The sequence below is a fragment of the Protopterus annectens genome, chromosome 1.part1 (assembly GCF_019279795.1).
Source record: "Protopterus annectens isolate FY-2018-M chromosome 1.part1, PAN1.0, whole genome shotgun sequence".
In the NCBI taxonomy this organism is placed as follows: Eukaryota; Metazoa; Chordata; order Ceratodontiformes; family Protopteridae; genus Protopterus; species Protopterus annectens.
Genome location: NC_056726.1, coordinates 1,231,100,641 through 1,231,118,138, shown reverse-complemented (window position 1 = coordinate 1,231,118,138; position 17,498 = coordinate 1,231,100,641). Strand labels below are relative to the sequence as shown.

Genomic DNA, 17,498 nt, shown 5'->3' with positions numbered 1-17,498 from the left:
CCTAAAGGGCTTAGCCCTATCAAAGTAGGATCTGAGCTGTCTATGCACATCTAAAGAGTGCAGGATCCTTTCCCCCTTACTTTGAGGATTAGGGAAAAAGGTGGGCAAATAGATAGATTAGTTGAGAGCCACACTGGACACCACTTTAGGCATGAAAGTTGGGTTAGTTCTGAGAGAGACCCTGTCAACATGAAAAATAATGAAGGGTTCCACAGCCATAAGTGCTTGTAGCTCAGACACTCTTCTAGCTGAAGTGATGGCCAGAATCAAGGCCGTTTTCCAAGAGAGGTATTTTAATTCTGCTGACACTGCAGGCTCAAAGCAGGGTAGCGTGAGGTTTTCCAACACAAAGTTAAGGTCCCAAGCAGGGGTGGGGGCTCTTCTTGGTGGCCTTAAGTTGTTAGCCCCTCTCAGGAACTGCTTGATGAGAGGGTGAGAGAAGAGAGGTGGTTCAGTGCTGTACTGAGCAGAGATGGCACAGGCATGGATCTTAATGGAAGAGAAGGACAGGCCTCCGTGGATTAGGTCGGCTAGATAATCCAGAATGAGAGGTAAGGAGGGTTGTGCTGTATCTGCTCCTTTAGTGTGAAACCAGGAACACCAGTTTTTGCACTTGTCAGCATAGGATTTCCTTGTACTGGATCGTCTGTCTTCACGTAGGACATCCAAGTACCTGCTTGCTTAGGCTGGCCACTGGAGGAGAATTCAAGGAATAAGCCAGGCTGCAAGGTTCAGGGTCTGCAATTGCGGATGCAAGAACTGTCCCTCCTGCCGAGTCAGGAGAGTTCGGATCTGGGGTAGGTGCCATGAGGGCACTGGTGACAGACTGCGCAGTAGTGGGTACCACTGTTGGCATGGCCAGTCTGGGGCAATCAGGATTGCCCTTGGTCTTTCCTCCCTTATATCGTAAGAAGAGGCAGAGGGGGAAATGCATAGACTGAGAGGTTTGCCCACTGGAAGGATAGGGCATCCACATTCCAGGCCTTGCTGTGAGGTACCCTGGTGCAGAATTTGCTGAGCTGGTGGTTGTAGGGGGAGGCAAATAGGTCTACCTTTGGGGTACCCCATTTTTGGGTCACAAGGCTGAAGGTGTTGTGGTTTAAATGCCACTCGTGTGGGTCTAAGAGATTTCTGCTTAAGTTGTCTGCCAGATAGTTTTGGTTGCCTGGCAAGAATTGAGCTTGCAGGTGAATATGCATGGCTGAGGCCATGTTCCACAGGGTCATGGCTAGCCTGCAGAGTGGGTAAGAGTGGGTCCCCCCCTGTTGTTGATGTACCACATCACTGTGGTGTTGTCTGTTTTGATTAGTAGGGGACCCCGGTGAGGGTAGGGATCTGAAAGCTATCAGAGTGTGCTGAACAGCTAGCATCTCATTTTGGCTGATGTGCAGATGAATTTGATTTGGGCTCCAGTGGCCCTGAATGCACCTGCCGTCCAGATGTGCACCCCAGGCATAGTCTGATGCGTCTGTGGTTAGGGTCTGGGCGGCGTGGGGTTGTGTAAAGGGAAGCCCCTTGTTGTGGTTGCATGCTGCTGCCCACCAAAGGAACTCTTTCCTTAGACAAGGTATTAATGATTTATTTATTTATTTATTTATTTATTTATTTATTTATTTATTTATTCCAGTTTGATTACCGGGGAAGTCCACTGGGTCAACATGGCCCATTTTCAGTGGAGGCCCGGGGAGAAAAGCTCCAAAAATGCATAAAAATATTACAGGATTTCAACACAATCAAGAATGTAGAAAACATTAAACAGTTTGCAGAAATATGATTTAAAGGAATACAGGACAGTATGAGAGTACAATTCATACTGAAATTGAATAAAATTTTGTTTTTTTTACATTAAGTTATGGTTATTACATTTGCATAGTATAGCAGTATTTCTTAGAGATTCCAAAAAGATAGTTAAGTTTGAAGAAAGGAGAAATAGTGGTAGCGCTTTGAGTGACAGTATTAGAGAGAGAAATTAGTGCTCAATATTTACAATATTTACATGCTTTGTTGAGCAGGTATAGTTATGGTAGTAGAAGGATTGTGTAGTATTTACAAGTTTTGTAGAGCAAGTACAGCTGTAGGAGTAGAAGGATTAGGTAGTATTTACCAGTTTTGGCGAGCAAATCTAGCTCTAGGGGTAGTATTTACCAGTTTTGGTGAGCAAATCTAGCTCTAGGGGTAGAAGTAGTTAAGTAGAGGGATAAAGCTCAGGAGATTGCAGGGAGAGATAGATATAGTTGTAGGAATATGTCTATAGGAGGAGGATAGGGTAAAAGTATCAGAATGAGGAGACTTGTGTTCCCAAATTAACTAGGAAGGAGGCAGGGGCATTTCCGTTTAGTAGACAGGTGTTTGAAAAGTAGGGCCTTGAAATTTTCAGTGTTTGGGGTGGTTCTTAGTGGGGAAGGGAGGGAGTTCCATTTGTTGCCAAGGGCATAGGAGAGGAGCAGCTGGCCGGCAGGATGTTTAGGTTTGTGGATAGAAAAGTTCAGATCTAAGGGCTCTGTTGGGAATATAAGGTGGAAGGATATTAGTTAGAGCGGGGCATTTAGTAGGATAAAATATGAGTGAGTGAGTGTGCTATGGAGAGTTGTAGATAGTCTAAGTGATTTGGTAGTTCTAGCCAGTTCAGGGATTGTAGGTGGAGGCAGTGATGAGTGGAGTTTTTAGCTTTGGAGGCAAATTTAGAGATTTTATTGTAGCAGCTTTCTAGTTTAGAGGTGGTAGAGGAAGACAGGTTGGTTAGGAGAGGTGCACCATAAGGAAGGAAGGAGAAAAGTAGAGGCCAGAGCGTGCCTTGTTGTGTTAGAGAGAAAGTGGTTGTTCCTATGGAATATACCTAGCTTTTGGTGTGTTTTTTTAATGTTTTGTTGCACATGTATATCGAACTTTAGTTCTTCATCAACAATTATGCTGAGAAGCTTAGCGGAATGGACGACTTCTATAGGTGTGTTTGTTTGGCTGAGGATTTTGAAGTTACTTTTGTTGAAGGAGTAGTTCTTAGAGGGTGAGAATAGAAGAATTTTGGATTTGCTAGCATTAAGACAGAGGTGGTTTTGGTGCACCCAGTTTTCAGTTTTGGAGAAGGCAGTTTGCGTTTTAGACAGCAGTTCATGGAGGTTTGAGGCAGAGCAGATTAGAGTAGAGTCATCTGCATATTGAATGATTTTGGTGTCGGGAATAACAGTGTGGAAGTTGTTGATGAAGATGTTAAATAGCACAGGACCGAGGATGGATCCCTGTGGGACACCAGCGGGGGGGGGGGGGGGGTAAGAAGGAAGAGATGGTGGTTTTCCATTTGACAGCCTGAGATCTTTCTGATAGGTAGCTGGAGAACCAGGAAATAGTTTGTGGTGAGATGTGAACGTTAGAGAGATGGTAAAGAAGATGGTTGTGGGAGACAGTGTCAAAAGCCTTGGACAGATCGAGTAGAACAGTAGATACTAGCTGTCCTGAGTCTCTAGCTTTATTAACGGTATCTAAGAAAGAGATTAGGACTGTGTTGGTGCTGTGGCCAGGGCAGAAGCCATGCTGGGTGGGTGTGAGGAGGTTATTTTGGGTGAGGAATGGCATAAGTTGGAGGTAGATGCACTTTTCAAGGATTTTAGAGATGGGGAGAGTAAGGCAATAGGGCGAAAGTTTGAGATGCAAGTATTTTTTCCTCCTTTGTGGAGAGGGAGGATGAAGGCTGAGCGTCAGAGTTTGGGGACATAGGATTCTTTTATTAATCTGTTTATTATGATACCGATTGGGAGAGCGATCCCATCTGTGGCAAGTTTTAGATAGGATGAGGGGATGTTGTCAGGTGCACTAGAGCATGGTTTGAGTTTGGATAGGAGTTTTTTTATGAGAGTTGTAGAGACGGGTTTGAGCTCAAATAGAGGAGGATGGTTGTTTGGTGGGATTGGCTGGGGAGGGTGAGGATTGGCTGGGTTATTGTTAGGAAAGGATTTAGTGAGGGCAGAAATGGTTTCAATGAAGAAAGAATTAAATTCAGAGCCTAGTTCAAGGTCAGTTTTGCTAGGGTTGGGGCAGGGATTAGATTTTGAGCCTGGATGGAGAAGTGAGTTTATAGACTTCCAGAATTGTTTAGGATTATTACGGTTGTTATAGGTATGATGGTTTCCAGGTCCTGAGAATGTTGGCACCAAAGACTTTTTAAGTGCCACTGAAATTTCCAGGAAGAGCAGGAAAACTGTGGTCGATAACAAATATCACTCAAATTCGAGCTACCGAAGAAATAAAGTAGTGTACAAAGTCCAATAATCTTGTTAGTCACAAATATCACCACCAACAAGCAAAAAAATCAGTACTGGGAAGTCGAAGTTGCTTTAATAGTCCAAAACCAATATAAAACAAACGAGCGCTTTCGCCTGGTGTATCCCAGGCTTTATCAAGTTACAATATGTTGTGTGGCCATCCCCTTTATTTATACCATGGGATAGGCCAATCACTTGATTAGTTAACCCTTTACAACGTCATTTGACATTAAAAAACTCTTAAAAAATCTATACCCAAATATAAAATATATAAAATACAGTCAAATATATGACCTTTACATAATGTGTACTAGTTAAAAAGACGAATAATAACTACATACATTACACATGTATCAGTATACTAGATCATTTTCATAAAAATGTAAACCACTTGTAAATCACATGTACATGTTACAGGTCCCGGATTTTTACATGTTTTTGGTAAAATAATTTTAAACAGATTAGATAGGTCGACAGTGGACAATTAATACTCTGTGTCTTTGAGTTTTGTAACATGTACATATGATTTACAAGTGGTTTACATTTTTATGAAAATGATCTAGTATACTGATACATGTGTAATGTATGTAGTTATTATTCGTCTTTTTAACTAGTACACATTATGTAAAGGTCATATATTTGACTGTATTTTATATATTTTATATTTGGGTATAGATTTTTTAAGAGTTTTTTAATGTCAAATGACGTTGTAAAGGGTTAACTAATCAAGTGATTGGCCTATCCCATGGTATAAATAAAGGGGATGGCCACACAACATATTGTAACTTGACAAAGCCTGGGATACACCAGGCGAAAGCGCTCGTTTGTTTTATATTGGTTTTGGACTATTAAAGCAACTTCGACTTCCCAGTACTGATTTTTTTGCTTGTTGGTGGTGATATTTGTGACTAACAAGATTATTGGACTTTGTACACTACTTTATTTCTTCGGTAGCTCGAATTTGAGTGATATTTGTTATCGACCACAGTTTTCCTGCTCTTCCTGGGTCTTTCTTAGTCTTTTGGTGGTGTCGCTTACCACTGAAATTTCCTCATATGCAGTCTGGCATATGGAATTAGTAGAATGCAGGAGGCCATGAACCCTAGAGTCTGCAGGATTTTCCTTGCGGACAGCTGGGTTCTGGTGGCCATTTGAGTGAAGTAGCCTGTCAGATAGGTTTGTTATTCTGGAGTAAGGAATGTCATCTGGGATGCAGTGTCCAATCTTCCTCCCAGGAATACAATTTTTTGACTGGGGACTAGTTTGGATTTCTTTTCGTTGACAGTGTACCCCAGGGAGGTTAGAAGGTCCTTTACAAATGTCAGGTGCTGCAGCAGCTGTTCCTGACCGTCTGCCTGAATCAGGCAATCATCCAATTAGGGGTCAATTTGAATATTTCTCTGTCTGCAATAGGCAATAGCTAGAGCCAAGCATTTTGTGAAAACTCTGGGAGCAGTGGATAAGCCAAAGGGAAGTGCAGAGAACTGATAATGTATAGATCTTGCCCTGAAATGTAGACATTTCCTGCAGGAGTCCCTGACTGGGATGTGCAGATAGACCTCCTTTAGGTCTAGGGTGGCTAACCAAGCATCTTTGGACAGCATAGGGAGAAGCTGCTGTAGGGTGAGCATTTTGAATTTTGGTACCACCAGGAAGGTGTTTAGAATGGATAAATCTAAGATTGGTCGCAAGGTGCCCTCTTTTCTGGGAACCAGGAAAAGTCTGGAATAAAAACCTTGGCCTATCTGTTCTGCAGGAACAGGCTGAATTGCCCTTATGGAGAGCAGGGAATGAACTTGGTTTTGTGCCTCTGTCCACTGGTTTGGAGGCAAGGTCTGGGAACCCTTTTGGGGTTGGCAGCGTGTGGAAATAAAATTTGTGCCCCTGGGATCTATGTTGAGGACCCATCAATCGTTGGTGATGGAGGTCCAGTTTTTTGCATGGTGGGCAAGTATTCCTCCTAGGGGCACAGGCAATTGGGCAGAGGTAAGGAGTGGAGTTGAGAAGTCATTGTGAATTCTTTCCATAAGGGGGTGGCTTAGCACTCCCTTCTTTAGAAGTGGAGGTACTCCATTGCTTAGATCTCTGCATACCCTGAGACTGTAATCTGGGGGGGGGGTCTGTTTCCCCTGGCTCTAGTTTGAGATGGCCTTGAAGGGCCTGGAAAGGACCAATGTTTTGAGGGGCAATGCCTACTGAATCTTGGAGGCTGCACTTGCAAAAAATCTTTGACTGTCTGCACAGACTTAGCCTTTTCTTCTATCTTTTTTAAAACCTCTTCTGCTTTGGTGACAAATAGATTGTCCTTGTTCAGAGGAGCATCCAATAATTTTGATTTGACATGGTCTGGTAAAGTCTGCTCCTTAAGCCAGGCATGCCTTCTAAGTACAGAACCGTGACTGCTGCCCTGCAAGACGCTTCTAGGGCGTCAAACCCACACTGCAGGGTATGCTTGCTGACTTGGCTTGCAGAATACATAAGCTACAGTAATTTTTTATTTTCTGCAGGGTCAGGAAAGGTAGATCATTTTTGCTTAATAAGTTCCATGGTATGTTGCTGGTATTTCAGCATGTGTAACTGACAATTCAATTCTCTAATGGCGAGAGTTGCAAAGGTGTATACTTTTTTACCCCATCTGTCTAAAGCTCGGGAATCCCTGTCCGTGGGGGTGGGATTTTTAGCTGTAGTTGCTTTTATTCCTTTAGGTCCTTGGGAGATGATCTCTGGGTCAGCAGTAGGAGTTTTGAAGAGAAATTTGTGAGAGTCAGGGACTCTGTAGTACCTGTAGGGCTTCCTTGGAGCTGGGAGTAAAGTATCAGGAGTTAGACTGGATTCCATAAAGACATCATCCACAACATCGAGAACAGGAGGGATAGCTAGGGGTCTGTGCTGTGGTAAATCTAAAAATTACCAGAGTCTCTTTTTGGACTGAGGATAATCCTGGCATTCCCAATGGAAATGCTCTCTCAAAGTATGTAGGGTTTCACCAAAAGAAAAATCCTCTGGAGGGGAGGCAGAAGGAATGGATTCCTCTACATCATAGGCAGATAAGGGTATGTCTTCATATTCAGAAACCTCAGTCGTCGGACTCTTGGTCAGATAAAGCTGCTGGGGACAAGTCTCTTTCTTTTAGCAGGGGAAGGCTGGCTTCCCCTAATTAGCATGATCAGGTCTTCTGCCATTTTGTGTCTGAGATTGTGGCAAGGAAGCAGGCTCTTGAGTTTGAGTCATCGTTTTTTTAGGCGTAGCTCGTACTCTTGGCCTTAGAAACTCGGTAGTTTTAGAAAGAACTGAAGACACAAAATAATTTGTTGGTTTGTGTCGAATATTGGTAGTGCGAAGAACTTCCTCAGAAGCCGGTGCCTGCACAGCGGCTCCAGACCCATCCAAGGTAGGGACATCTGCCAGTTCCATAGTCAAAGAAGAGTCTTGCGGGATACCGGACCCTGAATGGGTCTCGGTAGCGGCCTGCAAATCCATCAAAGTGGGCATCAGGGGCTGTGAAAGTGCCTCACTGAGTACCGGCGAACTGGTGACTAGCTTAACGAAAGCGTCGTTGGCAGTTTTGGACCTGTGCGGTCTGTCTCTGTCTTTATCCTTAGTTTTTTTTTGGAAGATTGGTAGTCGGATGGCTTACCAAAGCCATTTCGGAATACAGAGATCGAGAACGAAAGTATTTAGCTACAATAAGGCCCAGACGATGAATAGTTCGGGCACTGAACAATGCATTAAACGGACAGCGAGGTACGTCATGGTCTGGGCCTAAACAGGTGATGCAGTAAGAATGGAAATTTCAGTGTGGTATTTACTTTCCAAAGGCGAGACAACTTTTTCTGACATCGGAGTACTTCGCTTTAGAAGATTTCAAGATGATTAAATTTCGGAAACGAAAGCTCAGGTAGCGGCCGACCGGCACTCGTGCGAACTGCTTCTGCTTCGGGCTCCTCGGCAAGAAAGACTGATGTAATGGTGTCAGCTGCCTGCTTTTATACCTCTGATGACCTGACGTCAGTCCTGAAGCAAGAGCAACCGATGCAGAAATACTAAGCCTCTGGTATTCGGGCCAACTAAGGGCTACCCCTGGCAGGATAACCAAAGTGTGATGACTGCAACAGTGAAACACGAAGAACATCTAACCAGGATTCCCTCAGTAAAGGTGAGGGAAGAGGGAAGAGCAGCCATCACTCTATTTTTACCCAGCCTACTGAGGGTGGTGTCTATATATGCCTGGCAGTAGAAATCAACAATTACTAAAACACTACATTTCATGGTTGCAGACTAGTGTGCCTTAAGGGTTTAGGATCTACATTCAGACTTGTAGAACTGTGTGGTGTCTGCTTAAGCTTATGGTATTAGTGATCCAGACACTGTGGCAAAGGTTTCTTAGCCCTATTTCTACAAACTTTATCAGGTGGTCAGACTAAATAAGAATTTGCATCTCTTACGTAAAGTGTGTTGTTGAGGAAACAAGTGGTTTCCAGTAAATATGTCTGCTACTAAGGTTGCAACAGAATGGGCAAGAGTTCTTTGCATTGCAATTATAGCCAAATGGCTATCAGAATAATTTCTAACAATCTAGTACTGTGGCAGGATGGAATCCAGCTAAGATGCAAAGCACAGCTCATTACACTGCAGCAAAGCTGAAACAGTTAAACAACACTAAATGCAGCTGAATACATCACAACATATGTAAGTGACTTGAGTAATAGGAAGAATAAAAAGTCTACAGTGAAAAGTAGAATACAGGCATGAGGTACAACTGAGCTAAGCCAAGTGATAGGAATAAAAAAAAAAATGTTTAGCAGGTATGACAAAGCAATACAGGCACAGGAGGGGCCACAATTTCTGAGCAAAGCAAAGTGAAAAAAAATTGTAAAGCACAGTTTTCTGAGTATTACAGCACTGAACATAGAAAAGCAATACAATTAAAATCACAACTTAGCATGCGTGACAAAACAGAATAGACAAGGAAGCAACAACTGCAGCATTGCAGTAATTGAAGTGTGGCACTCTGCAATGTCAGCAGTGAGCAGCAAGATACAACACAATTAAGTGGCAATGGATCAAGAGAAGACATAGTATAAAATCTGCGACAGTGCAATAAGGTAAAAGCACAGTCACCTTTTAGGTCCTTTTATGTAAAGTACTCCATAAAAAGCATGCACTGTCTACTACACAATCTGGATTGACCTGGTGCTGCACAGCCCAGCTTAAGTAAAAGCAAAGCTGTGCAATACAGCAAAAATTACAGCAAACCAAAAACACTAAAGCAGGCAGAACTCAAAGCTGACTAGATAGCAGCAAATAGCTGCTCAGAACACTAAAAATCGGACTTCTTTCAGACACAATAAAAGTGTAAAAACAGTTCCAAATGTAAAATACTGGCAAACATGAAGTCTCAATATTAGCTTAAAAACAGACTTCCTTGTGCTAGGGGTTTCAGATTAGTAGTCACTTCAAGTTCATAGTTTCATAGGTTGTTACTAGGCTATCGGCCCTAGGGCCTATACAAGCCTAGCCATAACAATTCCCTGGCTATTTCTTCCCACATTATTTACTTCCCTGAACCCCTGTCTAGCAGGTCGACTGATGTAATCCCTGGGGTGAATTTCCTTTCTCCCATCCAATCGTCGAGGTTCCTTTTGAAGAGGGCCAAGGAGGCGCTCTGCTTGAAATGTATGGGCAGTCTATTCCAGAGTCTGGGGAGTCTCTGGCTCAGGAAAGTACAGTTGTGTACACTTACCATAAATGTAAATGTTAGAGTGTATTCACTGTTGCAGTCATTACATTTGGGTAATCTGCTGGCAGGTTGCCCTCAGTCGGCCTTATTAACAAAGTTTTGGGTCCTGCGTCAGTTGCTGTCCCTTCTTCCATGACGTCAGGTCGTCAGGAGTGTAAAACATACAGCCGATGCCATTCCATCAGTTTTTCTTGCCCCAGATGTCAGGTGCCCCCCCAAATGGGGACCAAAATATATATAAATAATTTAAAATACAAAAATATACCTCCAAACAAAAGCAAATACACCAAAAATGCTTTTAAGTGTAGTAAAAGAAAGTAGAGGCAAAGTAAGAGAAATAACAGGGGGCTGGAGGGAGGGTAACCAGGACTGCAACATTGAATACACTCGAACATCTACATTTATGGCAAGTGTACACAACTGTACTATGTTCTTCGTGTTTCACTGTTGCAGTCATTACATTTGGGTAGATTCCCAAAGCTATGGTTGGGAGGATGGATTTATACAGCATTACGACCGGCTATAAGGCCCTGCAAAACAGCAGTGGCAAAGCCAGCTCTTGATTTAGAGAAAAATGGTAAATGATCATGTTTGGTGAAAGTATGAACTGAACTCCAGGTAACAGCTTCTATAATATACCTGGTAGGAACACCTCTGAGAAAGGCTGTAGAAGTAGATGCAGCCCTGGTGGAATGGGATCTGATCCCCTGGGGAATAGGCTTTCCATGGTGCTTATAGCAGAAATTAATACAATGGCTTATCCATTTGGAAATGATTTGCTTTGAAATGGCCTTTCCCTCTGCCCCTGCAGCAAATGCTACCAGCAATTGTTCAGATTTTCTTCGAGATTTAGTCCTGTCCAAGTAAAATCTAAGTTGTCTGTGTACATCCAATGAATGCAAAATCCACTCCCCCTTGTTCTGTGGATTGGGAATGAAAGTTGGCAAATGAATGGACTGATTAAGAGCCACACTGGATACCATCTTGGGCATGAAGGATGGGTTGGTCCTGAGTGACACCCTGTCTGCATGAAAAATGATGAAAGGCTCCACTGCCATAAGGGCCTGTAATTCAGAAATCCTTCTAGCCGAAGTGATTGCGAAAAGCAAGACTGTTTTCCAGGAAAGAAATTTTAAGTCTGCAGTAGCAGCTGGCTCGAAAGGAGGTAGAGTGAGTTTCTTCAATACAAAGTTAAGGTCCCAGGCAGGGGTTGAAGCTCTCCTGGGTGGCCTCAAGTTTTTGGCCCCTCTGAGATACTGCTTTAGCAGAAGATGAGAGAAGAGGAGGGGTTCTGTGTTGTAATGAGCTGAAATGGCTGAGGCATGGATTTTTATGGAAGAAAATGACAGGCCCTTGTGAAGCATCTCAGTTACGTACTGCAAAATCTGAGGTAAATTGGGCACTGCTGTGCTTTATCCCTTGAGATTGATTCCAGGCACAGAATCTTTTCCATTTGTCAGCATAAGATTTTCTAGTACTAGGTCTTCTTGCCTCCAACAGGTTTGCTGAGGGATGCTAAGGGGGAATTTAAGTGATTAGCCAAGCTCAACAAAGAATGGTAACTAAAAACTGGTAAACCAAAAGACAAACAAGCGAACTTCCCAGACAAGACTCTTTAATCCAAAATGGTAAGCGCTTTCACCGGCTATAATACGCCAGCTTCCTCAGACCAACACTTAAAATTAAAACACAGTTTAAATAACCAACCAGTCCTTTTAAATACATTTCAAGCAACTTAATCAATGTGTTAATTGCTTAAATACTTGTGACCATGTGATCAACTACTTTTTAAAAACTTTTCCTAAAACATCCTTCTAATAAAAACATAAACATACTGCTGAACCAAGACTTTGCAATCGGCTATTCAAAGTGCAAACTTACAAAACCATATATATACAAATATAAAAAAATATATATGAAAAGATAAAAAAGATATAAAAAATATATTCAAAAATTCTAGACCTAAGCTGAATTAAATTTATGCATTTACATCAATCCAAGCAGGCTTAACAAAGGTAAAAAAGTTGGGCTCCATCAAAATACTACACCATTGTACCTAATATGTCTTTCAAAAAGACAAAATAAAATCATTATGTGTTGAAAGCTCTAAAGGTATTACTAATTACCCCAACCATGACCTACTCAATTCAACTAGAGCCTCTTATACCCTTTATTTGTTGGTGTCAGTGTTAATCACTTCATTATATTCATCTAACAAATAAAGGGTATAAGAGGCTCTAGTTGAATTGAGTAGGTCATGGTTGGGATAATTAGTAATACGTTTAGAGCTTTCAACACATAATGGTGTAGTATTTTGATGGAGCCCAACTTTTTTACCTTTGTTAAGCCTGCTTGGAAGCTGGCGTATTATAGTCGGTGAAAGCGCTTACCATTTTGGATTAAAGGAGTCTTGTCTGGGAAGTTCGCTTGTTTGTGTTTTGGTTTACCAGTGATTAGCCAAGCTGCAAGATTCAATGTTTGGAGCTGAGGGTGCAGAATTTGGTTGTTCTGCTGAGACAGTAAGGAAGGTGTCTGAGGCAGGTGCCATGGAGAAATTTCTGACAGACTGCGTAGGAGTGGGTACCAGTGTTGGCGAGGCCAGTCTGGAGCAATCAAAATCATTTTTGGTTTGTCCTGTTTGACTTTTAGTAGAACTTTGGAGAGCAGAGGCAGAGGGGGAAAGGCATAGAGTGATAGGTTTTCCCAGCTGAAGGACAGAGCATCCACTTTCCAGGCTTTTTTGTGAGGAGTTCTTATGCAAAATTTGCCCAACTGGTAGTTCTGGGGTGAGGCAAAAAGATCTATGTCTGGGCTCCCCCAGTTGCGTGTCAACATGTTGAAAACCCATGGTTCCAGTTTCCATTTGTGTGGGTTCATGAGATTTCTGCTTAGTTTGTCTGCCAAAATATTCAGCTTTCCTGGCAGGAATTGAGCTTGTAATTGCACTTGATGGCTCATGGCCATGTTCCACAATGCCATGGCTCATCTGCAGAGGGGGTAGGAATGTGTACCCCCCTGCTTGTTTATGTACCACATAACTGTGGTGTTGTCCATCTTTACCATTACTTGTCCTGGATGAAGGTAGTCCTTGAAGGCTGTCAGTGCATTCTGTACAGCTAGCATTTCTTTTTGATTGATATGAAGGTGCATTTGATTTGGAATCCATTTGCCCTGAATGCACTTCCCTGCCAGATGAGTCCCCCTGTGCATAGTCTGATGCATCTGTAGTTAGGGTTTGGGCGGCAGGGGGTGGTGTGAATGGCAGTCCCTTGTTTTGGTGGCAGGCCTCTGCCCACCATAGGAACTCTAGTTGCAGGCAAGGAATGATAGGAAACATTGTTTCCAGGCTGTGACAATGTTGACTCCATAAACTTTTTAAGTACCACTGAAGTTTCCTCATATGCAGTCTTGCACATGGAATTAGAAGAATGCAAGTGGCCATGAACCCCGAGGCTTGCTGTATTTGTCTTGCAGATAGCAGGGTTTTTGTGGCCACCTGTTTGAAGTAAGTCACCAAATGAAGTTGCTTTTCTGGCATAAGGAAAGCCATCTGGGCAGTTGTATTCAAGCCTGCACCCAGGAATGTATTTTTTTGAGAGGGTACCTGTTCTGATTTCTTTTTGTTTATGGTGTACCCTAGACAAGTAAGAACCCTTTTTACAAATGCCGGATGTTTTAGAAGAATGGCGTTGTTTTCTGCCTGAATTAGACAATCGTCTAGGTATGGATATATTTGAATATTTCTTTGCCTGCAAAATGCAATTACTGGAGCCAGGCACTTTGTAAATACCCTGGGCACAGTAGATAAGCCAAAGGGCAGTGCAGAGAACTGATAATGCCAGTAGCCTGCTTTGAAGCGGAGGCATCTTCTGCAAGATTCCCTGACTGGGATATGCAGGTAAGCCTCTTTTAAATCTAGGGTTGCCAACCAGGCATCTTTGCCTAGCATAGGAAGTAACTGGTGAAGAATCAGCATCTTGAATTTTGAAATGTCTAGAAATGTGTTCAGAGTAGACAGGTCCAGAATTGGATGCCATGATTTGTCTTTTCTGGTACAAGGAAAAAGTCTGGAATAGAAACTTGTCCCTTTTCCTCTTCTGGTACTAGTTGAATTGGCCCTATGTTTAGGAGGGAAAGTACTTGTTTCTGAGCCTCTGCCACTGATTTGGGGGCAGGTCTGGCCATCTGTTTGGAGTTGGCAACATGTGGAAATGAAATCTGTATCCCTGGGACACTATATTTAAAACCCATTTGTCCTGGGTTATAAGTTGCCAGTTTTTTGCATGAAGAGCCAGTTTTCCCCCCAAATGGGTGGCTAAGAGGTAAGTGCTTGGTAATTTTAAAGGAAAGTCATTGAGACTGTTTACCATAGGAAGGTGTCTTGTTATTTCCAGATTTAGAAGCAGAGGGACCCCATTGCTTAGTTCTGAAAGTCCCTTGGGACTGAAACCTGGTGCTTTTGGAATGTCTGGATTTGGCTTGAGTGGCTCTGGAAGGAACTGGAAAGGACCAGTTCTTAGTAGGCCAGTGCCTACTAAATCTTGGAGGTTGTACTTGTAAGAAATCTTTCACAGTTTGCATAGATTTAGCTTTATCTTCCATCTTTTTTTAGAACTTCTTCAGCCTTTTTGCCAAACAGACGGTCCTGCTGCAAAGGAGCATCCAACAATTTTGCTTTAACATGATCAGGCAGAGATTGCTCCTTAAGCCAAGCATGCCTTCTAAGCACAGACCCAGTAACAGCAGCCCTGCAAGAGGCCTCCAAAGAATCAAAACCACATTGCAAAGTATGTTTTCCAACTTGTTCAGCTGAATGCAATAAATCCTGTAAATCCTTATTTTCCACACAGTCAGAAATCAACATCATTTTCTGTTTAAGCAGTCCTATGATATGCTGTTGATATTTTAGCATATGGAATTGACAGTTTAAAGCCCGGATTGCCAAGGTTGCAGAAGTATAAACCCTTTTACCCCATCTATCCAGCGCCCTGGAGTCTCTATCAGAAGGGGTAGGATTTTTAGCAGTAGAAGCTTTAATGCCCTTGGGCCCCTGAGAAATTGTTTCAGGGTCTGCAACAGGATTTTTGAAAAGGAATTTGTGGGAGTCAGGAACCCTATAGTACCTGTCTGGCTTACAAGGGGCCGGAGGCAGGGAATCAGGGGGCCATACTGGATTCTGAAAACACATCATCAACAATGTCTAATGCAGGAGGTACAGCCAAAGGCCTATGCTGAGGAAGAAGAAGGAAATCCCTAAGCCTCTTTTTGGATTCAGAAAAATCCTGACTTTCCCAGTGGAAATGCTCCCTTAAGATATGTAAAGTTTCCCCAAAAGAAAAATCCTTAGGGGGAGAAGCAGAAGGAATGGAATCCTCTGCATCAGAGTCCTCATAAGTAGGTATGGACAAATCCTGTTCATTAGAAGAGTCAGAAGAAACAGAGTCCTGTTCAGAATAGTCATAGTCAGGTTCAGCCCTAGGCCTCTTAGAAGGGGGGGGGGGATTGACTACTCCTGATTAGAGTAATTAAATCTTCAGCCATTTTGATCATTTGTTTTTTAGGCCTGGGCGTCAGATTTTTAGACATAGATCGAGATTTTGACCTTAATATTGAAGGTGGTGTTAGTTTAATATACAAATCTGTATGCCTGAATACACCCTCAGAAGCCGGTGCCTGCACAGCGGCTCCGGACCCATCCAAGGTAGAGACATCCGCTGGTTCCATAGGTGAAGCATCTCGCGGCATACTGGACTCAGAATGGGTCTCAGTAGAGGCCTGCGAAACAGAAGTAACGGGTATCAGGGGCTGCGAAAGCGCCTCACTGAGTACTGGCGAACTGGCGAGTGGCTTAGGAGAAGAGTCGTCGGCAGTTTTGGACCTCAACGGCCTGTCTCTGTCTTTTTCTTTGCGTTTTTTCGGTATTCCAGTAGTCGGATGGCTAACACATGTCATTTCTGGATAATTAAACCGAGAACCGAAATATTTAGAAGCAAAAATGTACCGACGACGGATAGTGAGCTGATTAAATAAAGCACAAAACCGGCAGCAAGGTACGTCGTGGTCAGGGCCTACGCAAGGAATACAGTACAAATGAAAATCCTTATAAGGTATTTGCTTCTCACAAGTAATACAATTATTACCTTTTACTGACATCGGTAAGGAGCAAGAAAAAGTTTCCCCAATGGGGTACTTGGCTTTTAGTTGAAGACTTCGGCTCTGAAACTTGAAAACGAAAATTTCAGGAGTCGGCCGACTGGCACTTGCGAACTTCTTCTGCTTCGGGCACCACGCAGCAAGAAAGACTGATGTAATGGCGTCGGCTGCATGTTTTATAACCCTGACGTCATGGAAGAAGGGACAGTAACAGATGCAGGACCCAAGACTTTGTTAATCAGGCCAAGTGAGGGCAACCTGCCAGCAGATTACCCAAATGTAATGACTGCAACAGTGAAACGCGAAGAACATCCTATCCTTCCAGCATGTTTTGTTTATTGTTATGACAAGGTTTAGATCCCTGGAGCATGTGGCTCTAAGGGATTGGGATTTCTTTAAGTGTAGCATGCCCAGCAGCTCTGGATTTTACATGACTTTGTATGTTAAACAGAGAGCGCCTCTGAGTAGATGATATGCAAGAGTATAGCCTGAGTTTTTTAAGGTGGTCTGCATAGGGCATCTGCTTTAGGCCTGTGATTCTTTTAGTGAGGCATTTCTGCGGCCTTTCCAGTTGTTGCAGATGTCTTGAGAGGTACATACCAAATGGGGCGTTGTATTCTATAATAGGTCTAATGAGGGATGAGTACAGTGGGACAATGACTTCCTTTTTTCTGTATGAAAAGCCCTTACTGATGAGGTAACATAGAAGGATTGGCATTGAGCTTGAGCCCATGGCTCTGGCACCAAGCATCTGTTTCTGTAAGGGAGTATCCACATAATTTGGGGATTCAATAATGGCTCCCAATTTGCAGTCATCTACGAACTTTGTTAGCCAGAGTCCCTAAGTCTTGGCCTGTACTTCAGAGAAGTAGATGCCAAACAAGAGCAGTCCCAGGACTGAACCCTGAGGAACTCCACTCATCACTTGTCTGAAGCTGGATTTGGAGTCAGCTACTTTTACAATGTGGGTTCTGTCAGTAAGCCAATTGGCAACCCATTGAGTGACGTAGGGATTATTGCCCAGCTTAGTAAGTTTATCTATGATTCCAAAGTGGGGGATGGTGTCACAGGCCTTGGCAAGGTCCAGACAGGCTGTGTGGACTGCCTTACCCTCATCCACGGCTCTGGAGACTGATTCGAAGAAGTCAATCAGGTTCAGGAGACAAGATCGGCCCTTCACAAACCCAAACTAGGTGGGGTCCAGTATCTGAAGGTTGCCAATATCTTTGTTTATAAGTTCCATGGCCTTGCAGATCAGGCACGTCAGACTGATGGAGTGGTAGTTCCCGGGATCCAAGGTGGATCCCCCTTGTGGAGTGGTAAAACAGTTCACCTGGAAACCAGCATTG

At 43.1% G+C, this 17,498-nt stretch overlaps 1 protein-coding gene across 1 annotated transcript in view; it reads right to left on the bottom strand.

Moving 5' to 3' along the window:
- The window catches only part of LOC122815935 (protein ZNF783-like), a 362,214-nt gene that overhangs the window by 141,602 nt on the left and 203,114 nt on the right, over positions 1 to 17,498 (bottom strand). The gene's annotated exons all lie outside the window — the stretch shown is intronic.